Source organism: Ambystoma mexicanum, chromosome 1q, assembly GCF_040938575.1.
Source record: "Ambystoma mexicanum isolate Mex_15411 chromosome 1q, UKY_AmexF1_1, whole genome shotgun sequence".
Lineage (NCBI taxonomy): Eukaryota > Metazoa > Chordata > Amphibia > Caudata > Ambystomatidae > Ambystoma > Ambystoma mexicanum.
The window spans coordinates 170,185,761-170,198,747 of NC_090922.1; positions in this window are offsets into that span (position 1 = coordinate 170,185,761).

Here is a 12,987-nt window from a genome sequence, read left to right on the forward strand (position 1 = left end):
AAAGCTGCACCTTCCTTTTCATTGTTTCGCTGACCCCCGCCAGATTGCCCTTTCATTTGAAATGCAGGGATCATCACCCTTCCGCCCCCTGTGCGAGGGTGCGAGGGTGATGATCGATGCAATGTGGTGCCTGGCAGAGGGTCGGTGCCGCATTTAAGCGGCAACACTTACCTGATCTGAATGCCGCTTGTAGGCAACGGCCCTTTTGCAAAATCGAGCTAGGGCTCTAAAGGGGGCATGGCCTAACAGGCAGCATTCAGGTGAGGCAAGTGTTGCTGCTTAAGTGAAGTGCTGAACCCCTGTCAGGCCACAGCCCTTTTTAGCCACGCCCCCCTCGATTTTACAGCCCACTTAAAGCACTGCTTATTCATTTGGCAAAGACAGGCCCTTAACTAAAATATCTGTGATTTTAGAATCAGATAGAATCGAGTAGCAGGAGCGACAGAGGCTAAAAAGATACGCATAACAATAGACTTGTCCCAGAAAAGAGAGAGAGCAAACAGGGGAAGAGAATGTTTGCAATCATAAACCTGAAAAGGGCAACAAATCTAGAGTAGGCAGCTTGGGTACAGAAAGTACCATGAGCTCATCCAGAACCAAGGCACTAGAATGTGAAGAGGTGGCAGCAATGCAACCTCTGAAAATTCATAAACGTTTTGCAAATCTTGCACACAAGTTTTGGAAAAATGTATGGCACTGAGGCAATAGCGGAGCAAGTCCAGGGGTAGACATTATTGATACACCAACATATAAGCCATTTAATAATAAATGCTGCGACTGGAGTAGCAGGAATTATGTGCCCCATTGGCAGCTTGACAAGTAACATTGTACAGTACACGCCAATGACAGACATGATAATCGTGCTTTATGAACAGAAGGGCAAGTCCCATCAATAAAAGGGGCAACGCCTATATAAATATGAGTGTGCTCTATAATGCACTGTACCAAGTATTAACAATCTTACACCGTGTAGGATGGCAAGATGGTTAGGATGGCCCATGCTATCATCAACTTGTACAACAAGGGCTGAACAACTGATAAAACACCACATGATATGATATGGCAAAAGTATTTCAAGGCTCGATGAGGCAAGAGAGGTGAACAGAGGGAAGACGGAGACAACAATCTTACTAGGTCAGGTGACATTGAGATCATGCTAGTGCAGGGGAGGGGGAATAAAAAAGTGTGAGGGGGCACGGGGGAGCAGGCAGTGCAGTACAAGGGATCGGCCAGCTGGTGGCAAGGGTAAGTGCAGACAACAAGTGTCAAGTGCTGGTTAGGGGCTATAGGGGAGCAGGGAAACAGCCCCCAAGTGCCAGGGTTGGCAGGGGGGCAGTGCAGGAGTGCAACTGGTTGAGAGGGAGCCTGAGCCCGAGGTCAGAGGGTAGCCAGGTGACCGTTGCAGTTTCGGTTTAATCCAGGGGTTCAGCAAGGGAGAGGAAGAGAGAAAGCAGAAGCAATGAGGAAGGTCTTGAGGTGCTTCCAGAACCGGAAAGGGTTCTCCTCAAGTTTCAGAGCGGCATGGAGGCTGTTCCAGAGGGAGGCACCAGCCGAAGAAAAAGATCTACCAGCTACTCGTTGCTTGGAGAAGCGACTGAACCTGAGGGAGTTGGAGGCAGATGAGCGAAGAGCTCGAGAAGGAAGGTATTTACGAAGAAAGAGTTGAAGGTATAGAGGCCCCAAGCCCCAGAATGCCTTGTGGACAATGCAGAGGGTTTTGAACTTAATCTTCCAGCCACTGGAAGCCAGTGCAGGGATCTCAGTACTGGAGAGATATGATCCCTGGGCTTGAGGCCAAGGACAAGTCTTGCAGTCCTGTTTTGGATGAGCTGCAGAGGGTGGACAGTAGATGCAGGCAGATTTAGAAAGAGGCTGTTACAGTAGTCCAGCCTAGAGAGAACCAGAGCTCTGGAGACAGTGAGATTATGGGGGAAAGAGAGGAAAGGAAGAATACCTCTGAGGTGGTGCTGCTGGTAGTGTGACTTCTTAGAGATGTCAGAGATGTGAGGAGAGAAGGAGAGTGTGGAGTCGAAGATGACCCTGAGGTTTTTAGTCTCACAGGTGGAAGCAGGAAGAAGATCAAGAGAGTGAGGCCAAAGAGTGACAGGAAAGAAGGCAGTAGGTGTGCCGATGAGGAGAATCTCAGTTTTACCGGCATTAAGGCAGAGATCATTGGCGGCGCACCACTCCTGGATAGCAGACAGAAAGTTAGAAATGAGAGAAGGGGAAGAGGTGGCAGAAGGGAGCCTGCAAATGAGCTGAGTGTCATCTGCATAGCACTGGAAATTGGGGCAGAGACTGGCAATGTGGTGGGTGAGAAGTGCCAGGTATTGGTTGAACAGCGAGGGAGAGAGGTCACACCCCTGGGGAACACCACAGGTAGAGAGAGAGAGATAGCGGAAGGACCGAAGTTGGACCTGGGAGGGTTGGTCAGAGAGGAAAGAAGTCAGCCAAGCCAGGGCCTGATCGGTGCTACACAGGTTATCACGGAGACTGTTGAGCAGGATGGCATGGTTGAATGTGTCAAAGGCAGAAGAGAGATCAAGTAAGATGAGGACATGGGGTATTGGAATCGAGGTTTAGAGCAGGTCTTTACAGGTGTTCAGGAGAGAATTTTCTGTGTTTCTGCCAGCTCTGAAGCCAGACTGATGGTCATGAAGACAACTGACAGATTCAGTGTGAAGATTTAGCCCGGGCAGGAGGGGTCGGCTGAAGGTTTCTTAAGAAGAGGGTGCACAAGGGAGTTCTTCAGGGGGAAGGGAAGACACCAGTGGCGAAGGAATGGTTACAGAAGTCAGCCAGAGCAGGAGCCAGGGTGTCAACGTGGTCCTTCATAGTTTTGGAGGAACAGGATAGAAACTGTTTTGATGAGACTTTCATAGATCGGACTTGTCTAGAAACCTCATCTGGGAAGAACAGGGGAAAGGCAGAGAAGGAGGGAGGACAGGTGGCCAGGGAGGGGCCAGAGGAAGAGCTGGGAGTAGAGAGGGAAGGGGGAGAGGAAGAGAGAGAGAGGACAGAATGTCCTGAGTTTTAGAGATGAAATGAGAAGCCAGGGCCTACAGAGGTCCTGGGAGGCAACAGGAAAGGTAGACACTGCAGCAGGATTGGCCAGATCCATGCAGATTTTAAAGAGTTCATCCGAGTTATTGGATGCCGCAGAGACACGGGCTTGAATGTGGGCTCTCTTCTTGGTGCGACAGAGAGCCGGTATTGCATTTGGAGCAGGCGGCAGGCCAGATTGTTAGAGCATGTACCGAAAGTACTCCATTTCCACTCAGTCACCCTGCATTTATAATTAGGGTTAGAAGGACTTTGCAACCTGCGGTGGGCAGAATTCACTCATTGAAAGGCACAAATCCACACCTTGCATGAGACGAGAGGCCAAAGGGCACCCGATCTCAATGCAGTACCGGGTGCCTTGCGGTAGGCTTAGATATGACTTCATATCATCCAGTCACTCCAGTCAGTTTTAGAACAGCATGCACGAAAACATTGCAGCACGGAAACGCTGCCCTGACACCATAAAAACACTGAACAATCATGCATTGGCCTTTGTGAAAGATGAGCCAGGGACTGGCATAGTGCATTGTGCACAGCCCCCATGGCTACTAGTAGGCTATCGTGGTGGTCTATTAGATTTGCCCATTTGTGCATCTCCCTGTATTCAGCCACTGGTTGTAAATGTCTCACTTTTGTTTTTTTCTTTGCACTAAAACAGATTTCATCTAATCAGTTCCTCTGTCTATTTATGCAGTCATGCAGGAGTTATATAGTATGGCCCTCATTACGACCCAGGCGTTGGACCATGGTGCTAATAGCACCATGGTCCATGCCGGTAACTTACCGACTCCGCCATGGCGGAATGGGGAATTACCGCCCCATTCCGAGGTTGGCGGGGTGGTAATTCCCCATGCCGCCATGGCCCTTCCCCATTCCCATTTTTGCCCCATAGGGCTCAATGGGAATGGGGAAGGCGCTAAGTACGGTGTGTGGGATGTTTTTACCCATGCATACAAGCCCTACCATAAAACTGTGCAGTACTGGCATGGAAAACATCATGATGGCCAGAACTCCCCAGAGAGTGCACAGGGAAAACATGAAGAATAGGCTGCCACCCATTTTTGCCTATGTTGTGAGCACAGGAGGGCACTGCCTAAAACCACCATTGGGCTACACACACAGTAGCCTGAAACCATTGGGAATGGCAATGCTGATTGCCAAAAAAGCAACTCAGAACTGTGGGGAATTCATTTTCTTAATCCCAAAAATGGTTGCATTACCAGTACTCCCCACTATCAGAAAGCCGGCGTTTTAAAACCACCAGACTTTTGTGTAAAACTGAACAAATGAAACAAAACCAGACCAAGGAAAGACTTGCTAAGAGGTGGATACAATGTAAAACTATATTCTGAAATGACTTGAAGGAAGTAATTATTTAATGTATATGTAAAAATTGTAAGTGATTTAAACTGGGAACAAAAAGTGACATTTAGCTGAAACCTGGCTTAATGAAACTGGATTCTGCCTGACAACTACCCACGACAGGAGTTGAAACCTGCTCAGCCACTCTTCCCCTTGCCAAAAGGAGTTGTCACCTCTCTGATTAGATTAGGGGTGGAGCAGCTGGGGACTACAGGGAGTTGAACAAAGGCCTGTCCTGAACTCAGGCAAATGTTATATTGGGGGCATCGTAAAATAGCTTCCTCTTGGGAGAAACTGGGGGGCAGCTGTGCCTCTGTGAACAAGCTGGCTTGGGGGAAGTGGATAAACCAGTTATTCCACCATGTGATGTGGGAAGCCACACCCCTGTTTGACCAGGGCATAATTTTAAAAAAGATAGATAACTCATAGTGCGGACTTGTCAGAATTATTTAAGTAATATCATTATTTTTGTGATTTTTCTGTGAACATTTTGAGAGGCGTTAGGACCCTGTGGTGTATTCTGGGGGGTTGCTAGTGGAAAATAGGGTCTTACTCCAAATGTATGCATGTTAAAAATCTGACACTTTATCATCTGTAACCCATATCCCTGGTGCACATTTGTGTAAAATCTGGAAAGGTTTAGAGGTCGTTATCTGGATGAAAAGGGGAGAATTCTGTCATCAGTGGACACAGCATCGTACAAAGACAGGGATCGGATGGTTTGGTGCTACAGAAAATATGTTAACTGGACCTATAATATTAGAAAAATGGTGCATAGATAAATATGTATTTGGGTCAGAAATAGATTTGTGTGCAATCTGACAAGGGGAGGTTCCTCTGAACATAAAACCTACAGCATCACTCTAACTCACATTTCCTTCCCCCAATCAAGGGAGAGAGGAGGAATTGGCAATATGATAAGTGAGAGGCAGGTTTAGTTATGACCAACGCACACACCCACTTTCCAAAACACATAAAAAGAGACTGCTGGGACAGGTAGAGACATTCAATTCCATTTGCTGCGGAGCATGCTGACCGACGACTTCACATCCAGAGATCCAGACTTCAAATCCATCAATCTCCAGAAGCTGTAGCAGAAATTGACTCCAGAATTTGTAGCAGAATCCTCTTCAGCAGGCCTCAAAACCAACCAAACTATTCAACAGCCGGGCGAGCTGTTTGAAGTTTTGCCGAGAATGTTTGCAAGAACCTGTAGCAGTACCCAGAAAGCAGTGTTACATCCAGAATCCAGAGAGGCTAGACCAGCAGAGCAGAGCTGACCCAGATCGCTGTGAGCAGAACCGGTGCCTGATTGACCCGCCGAGCAGACAGAACCGCAGCCGGACGTGTTGACCAGATCCGTGACGAGGCCTAGTTCAAATTTTTATTGTGAGTACCTAGCAGAACTGTGCAGTTAAAATAATCTAATCCAAACTATTTTAACCTGAGTAGAACTGCCTCCTAGAAATCGTGTCATCTGTCATTTTTAAAGCTGCACAACTGTCACCTGTCAATTCTGAAGCTGCAAGCTGTCACCTGTCATTTTGAGTTTACTTTAAATCTGAAAAACTACCTTTATTTAATCGTCCGTATCTCTGGAACCGTTTGGGCTAGGTATGAGATTTAACTTTCTTCTGAAAGCTTAGAATCTGAGCTTTCCAACAAACCTAGAACCGACTTCCTACTCCTTATACTTTTTCCGCAATCACGATTTACGCACTCGCAAAATTTACCGCGATTTGCGATTTTGGCTCCATTTCTCCACTTGTCAAAATAGCAGCTCCATTTCTTTCTTTTGTTAAAATCCGTTGCAACTTGGTAATAACTCATAGAGCATTGGTAAAGTGAGCCTGAACTAATACCAACATGCATCTCCCACTCACTCTGAATCTCTAGAGGGAATTAAAATCAGTTGGCACATTTTCCCATCCATTGCCATCACATTTAAAAGCATTTTGGGCCTGTGTTTTAAACTCCTACCTGTTTCCTCTAAGCTTGCTGGGGGGGAACTGAATTTCGTATTGTATTTGATTGCATTCCTGAGAACTGTGTGCTCCTCTTTCCATCTCCTTCCATTTCTTACATTGCATAGGGTAGGGGAGGGGGGTGAATTGCCAGAGAAAAAGTGATTATCTTATCTTTTGCTAAAATCATATCAAGTATTTCTGTACTGCATTTTATTCCTCATTGCTTTTCCCTTGAAACCATAAAAGTATTTTTGCTACTTTATCCATCCTATACTAACTCCTCATTGATTGTAAAGAAGTGTGCTAGTGCCAGATTACCCATTGTTGATCAACATCATATGTCTAAGTGTACTATCAGATATTAATTTATTATAAAAGTGTGATATATATATATATATTGTTTAATTTTTCAAATAAACCTTTTAATTTGCAAAACAAACCTACTTCTTGGCTCAGTGGGGTCAGGGGGATTCTAAGAGGGGGGTGTTATACAAGGGTTGTCATCCAGAGTACTGAACTGGATATAAAAATACATCAATAAGGGTTTTCCTCAGCATCCCAGACTAGGCATTGACTTAGCTGTAGTGTTGATTGAATATCGCTTACAAAAGTGGGGGCTCGAAGCCGGGATATTCTGGGTTAGATTTACCACCTGTGCAGATTAATACAGTGTGCCAACTGACCAGATACACATATCCGGTTAGATCACCACGCTGTTTTACACTGTGAAAGCATCCCTCAAAGGAACGCTCTAAGGAAACGGTCTGTTTTGCAAAATAAAATACAAACTTCTGTAAGTCAGGAAGGAACTCAAATTCCAGAATTACGACCTTGGTAGATATGAAAATAGGCAGAGAGCACTTCTTACATAAGCTATTTGTGAGAGGTGAGTGGACTCATCAGGACCAAACGGTCTGGTTGCAGGCAATCGCGCAACAGGTCACTGAAACAGGGTCAGATATATGGGGAGATCAGGGTCCCCTACATGTGGCCCTGAGTGAACTATATATGGCCCCTAAAGCCAAAGATGAACATAATAAGATTGCCAGGATAGCGGCATATTTGTATCTATATATGGGAGCCATGCAGGACAAATGTGCTGAAGGCCAAGATCTGGCAAATAGGCAGCAGATGGCGTTAGAGAAGGCCCAATCTGATCTGGACTCTTCTGGGCAGAGGCTGCTCAGGAGCCAGGAGTCAGAAAAGGACAGCAGACAGTTCATCACTAAAATAAAGGAGGATATGGATGTGCTGCAACAGCAAATGGCGGACCAGGATACCAGATTTCTGGCCTTGCAAAAGGAGTACCAAGAAGGTTTGGACTCCCTACTGCAGAGCCAGAAAAAGCTGGAGCAACAATTAGATTTCAATAGGGCATGTGCCGAGCAGGTAGTCACCCTGCAAAGCCACCTAGATAGGGAGAAGGCAGAGAGCAATAAACTGATTTTGAAAGACCTGGATACCCAGGCAGAGTTTGACCAGGAGCGCCAGAAAGCTGGTGCCTTCCAAAGGCAAAGGGACGACCTGGCGGCACAGATGCAGGCTCTCAGTCAAGAAAGGGATACCTTAGGCCAGGAAGTCTGCCACTTAAAAAGGAAAATGGAAGAAAATCACCTGGCCATCCAGGGACTGGGTGACCTCCAAAAAGAACACCAGAACTTGTTAGAGCACACCAGGAGGGTGGAGGATGCTCTGGCAAGAAATGAGCAGGCCAATAGGGACACAGCTCAGGAGGTAACCCTCCTGCAGCAAAGACTGGCCCAGTACTCCAGGACCAATCAGGAGGCACAGAGAGAGAATGAGGCTCTCTGCCAGCACAATGATAGGCTCCAGCAACAGGTAGCGATGCAGGAGAGACTGTAGTAAGGCCTTAACTGAGGAACTGAAAGCGCAGGCTCTTGCTTTGCAACAGGAAGCAGGGGCGGATAGAGATGAGGTTCGCTGGGAAAGAAAAACTCCTGAGCATAACCTCAGGAGCCCTAGTACCAGAGGCCTTCATCTCTCCCAGTCCCTGGACTCTGCCACCCCATGTCCCCTCGCACACATGAGCCCAGGGCCACGGGGATGGCAGATTACTATCCAGCCAAAAGTATGGGGCTCATAGGCCAGTACCACCCAGGACCGGAGGGGCGGGCATCCGGGTATGGGCACCCAAGCACAGTGCAATTTAGTGGGGAACCCCAGGAGAGTAGGCCCATTAAGGGCATCCTGAAAACCTCTGCCCAGTTAGGTCAGTGGGGGGGACACCCATCAAATCCTGGCAGCAAGGAGGGGTCTGAAGACTCCTCTGAGCATTACAGGACACAGGAGACCAGGTCCCCACATTCTGCCAGCCATTCCCAGGCTCGCAGAATCCGGGAAAACCTGGAAGATCAGACGGGCAACTCTGGGAGCAGCGCTTCTGAGTCGGAGGATGAATGGACCAGGGTTACCCGAACCAAAAAGGCCAATAAGGCAAAAAGGGCCTTGCTTAAGGACCCATTGAAACAAATAAAGGCAATAAGGAGTTTCATCACGCCTTATCAAAAGAACGCCAAGTATTCTGTTTGGGAACACTTGGAGCTCTATGAGCAAATGATGGAGACTTTCCATTTGAAGGACAGCCAAAGCTGTATTCAATATGTAAAGTGGACCTTCTCACCAGAATACTCCAGTTTCTTTGCGGGGCTGGAGGATCAAAACCATTCAAGGTGGTCGACATACAGGGCGGCCATCTTGAAACATCTTTCTGTGCACAGAAATCCTCAAGAGGCTTGCAAGGCAGCCTACAATTTGCAATGTGGGGAGGATCAGGCTCCACAAGAGTTTGTGCAAGAATTAAAGCGTGCTTTTGCGCAGACCACCAGAAGGGTGCGCACGGATAGCAGAGAATTTATCAATACGTTTTTCCATGCCTTACCCAAATACATAATGACCCAGCTCGTGAGAGATTTTCATGAGAAAAGATCTTTAGACTGGGTCATTAAACAGGCTACCCGGATCTATGAGGTGCAGAAGCCTATCAAAAATAAAAATAACGCGCCGAAAAACCCCAAAACCAACAGCACCCCTGCTGCTGCTAAGGTGGCAGAGATAAAGGTTGCCCCTGTTTTAGATTTGGAGATGGGGGGGCCTAAAAACCTGCCTGCACCAAATAATTCACAGCCCAGAAGGCCCTCAGGCCAGTCACAGACAGGGAGTCGAGGAGGTAGTCCCACAAATGGGGTCCCCCGCTCCCCTGACTATGTAAGTCCCCGCTACAAGGGAAACCGACCAATCCTGGGTTATGTGTGGACTCCTCCAGCCCAAGGGGGGGGATCCAGCCAAGCACCTAACCCAGGGAACTTCCCTCCCAACTTCCCACAGGAGGGCAGAAATTCTCCAAATCCTGGGCAGAACTTTTTCCCCAGGTATCCACCCAATTTCCAGCCCCAAAATCATCCATCCTTCTTTCCCCAATTCCCTGAGCCCAGACAACCTAATCCGGGAGAGGGGAGGCCAAGGGTGGAGGGCTACCCAAATCTTCCCAATCCGGGGTATTACCAGAGAAGGGATAGATACCCTTCCCGGGATCAGCCCAGGGGAGAAAATAGAGCCCCGTATCAGCCTGAGCGGGTTTCACAACTTGAGCGCCAGGTCCAAAATATGGCACGGGATCTGGGTCACATACTGAGGGCTCAACAGAACCCTCAGATGAGCATGCCACCGCAGAATGCCCCAAACTCTGGACCTGGTGCTCCAGAACAATGACGGGGGCAGCACCCCGATTACCCACCGGTTCCCAGGGAGGAGGCACAAGGGGAAGGGGGGTGTAAAGCCTTGGAGGAAGCTTCCATCCCAACTTGTAAACAGCCCCTGGAAAACCAGGAACCGGAAACAAAATCTCCTACCCCTGAAAGTCTGCCACCCAAGGAGCAGAGAGGAGGTAGGAGAAACAAAGGACCCAAACAGACCCACTTTGTGGAGGAGGTAGAGGTCTTCCAATTTGAGGGAGAGGGATCCTCAGAAGATCCTGGGAAAAGGATCTTCTCCTTCAGAGATGGGGGAACTCCTCCCAAGGAAAAATGGGTCCCAAGGGATGCCAATTCAGACTGGGGAGATGTGGAGACTGAGCTACCGCCGCCCATCATCTTATCCCAGAACCGACAATACCAAAATCCCGTGGGTCAAACCTATCCTGAGGACTGCCTCCAAAAAGGGGTGGAGGGTGGCCCAGATCCCAAAATCATTTCCAGTTGCCAACTTTTTCTTTCAGATTCCCCAGGCTCTCCACAGAATTCTGCCCAAATCTCTTCGCTAGCAATGTCCAAAACCAGAAAGTTAGCCCACCAGTTGTCCAAAAATGTGCATTATCTGTGCCCCCTTGAGCATAAGGAGGGAAGATACTATGCCCCGGTACAAGTACAGGGGCAGGGTACAATTTTGGCACTGGTGGACACTGGATCCCAAGCTACCCTTCTGTCCAAAAGAGCCTTTGAGGAACTAAATGCAGGAAGAGGGAAGAATTACCAAATTCCTCTCACCTCTCTTCCCGTACAACTGCAGAACTTTGACGGGAAGGAAATTCCCGTTGAGGGGACTGCAGACTTGGACATTAAAATTGGGCGACACAAGGTGAAACACCCGGTCATAGTAGTGACTCTAATGAGCACCCCTTGTTTATTAGGGAATGACCTCCTGAGAAGGTTGTCACTCCTAATAGATTGTGTCAACAAGGTCCTCTGGACCCAGACTAGCCGACCAATAAAATTAAAACAGAGTGTCAACCATGTTAGTTTAAACGGCACCTGCCACATGGTTGAACAAAAATCTGACCAAGTAGGATTTCACTTCCAGAACAACCAAACTCCAGACGTGACAGTAATAGCAGTAGGACAACAGACTGGTGATGGGGGGTCCTCTCTATTTCTGAAAATCAACCTTCCTTCCAGTTTAAGGTGGTATTCCACACTGGAAGGAAACACCCTGAAATTATTTACTAATCCACAATCAGAAACTCCCACTCCTATAGTCCAGAAAGATGTAAAATCAGCTCAGAGCCTGGCTGATATTCAGCAAATTGGAGAGCAGTTGTTAATCCCTGTTCAGTTAAATGATGGGAAGGACTCTGTTCTCGCTCAAGTGTGTGTGAACAACGGTAAGAGCTTCATCAGCGAAGCCATTTTCCGCCAACTCCCAAAAGATCCAGCCATTCCCACATTCAAACTGATAGACAAATGGGAAATGGACCTGGAAGCACCTAATTCCAAACATCTCCTGCCAAGCAGGTGTATGCTCAAAATCTCCATTGGCAACAAGAGCATAGTCCATAATTGTTGGGTCGTGCGAGACGTCACTGCCGCCTTTTACTTAGGCAGTGACATTCTCAATCGCTTTGCCATTAGTGTGGACCTAATAAACTTCAAAGCTTGGTCCCGATTAGCGGATAATCCCATGGGCTTTGATGATCCAGAAAAAGCATTTAGGTCAGCTCAATTGCTACCTTATGCAGTTGAAATTCAGATCAAAGAGGAAGTCACCATCCCAGAAAGGACCCGACAATTCTCCCTGGAAGTGAAAGTTAAAAGAGGACAAAAATTGAAAAACACTGATGCTTATATACATCTAAATGCTTCTCTCCAACAGCAAGGGTTAGCGGTAAACCCAACACCATTAGTCAACATAGAACATGACACCATTCCAATAGAGGTGGATAACAGCGACTTAAAGAATATTACTCTAGCCGCAGGCACCATTATTGGAATGGCGGTTGATGACCGACATTTCTCCATTGATTTAGGAAATGAACTGTTAGGACCGATCCCCAAGGACTGTTTTGACAGTGACAGTGAGGACAATACAACACCAGACAGGATTTTCACCCGGCATGGGGGGAACTTCCTGGTGTACACTTCTTGCCCTTATGGTAAGGAAGATGTGACTTCAGGAGGGATGAGGTGATTTTCCAGGTCCATGAGGGCTGCCTTTCCCACCTGAAGCCCCCAGTCCAAATCAGTACTCTGACCAGGGACTTCTCCACCCAGCTGGAGGAGGCCGCTGAGATAGCAAAACCAGAAGTCTTTCCAGGCTTCAGGCAGATGGTGGAAGAGAGAGTCAACCTAGCTGATACCTGTGTGACTCTGGAACAGAAGCAAAAGTTGAAACAAGTTTTCTTAGATTTTCAAGATCTCTTTGCGGTAGACTCATATGACTGTGGTCGCACCGACATCCACACCACAACAATTCCCACGGACCCTGGAATGACCCCAGTGTTTGTGAAGCAATATCGTTTGCCTCTCGCATCCATGCAGTCCCTGACTGAAATAATTAAGAACCTTGAGTCCCGGGGAATAATCCGTCCAGTACACAGCACCTTCAATAATCTGGTGCTGGGAATATTTAAGCCAAACGGCCAGTGGAGACTCTGCGCCGACCTTAGGGAGCTCAACAAACGGGTCCATACTTCCCGATGGCCTCTGCCCTACATTGACCAAGGGCTGGCCCAGATTCAGGGGTCACAGGTATTCACAGCAATAGACCTGACCAATGGATACTGGACCGTGCCTGTCAGTAGGGAGGACCAATACAAACTGGCTTTTACCTTTGGGGGCCAGCAGTACACATGGACCCGGACTCC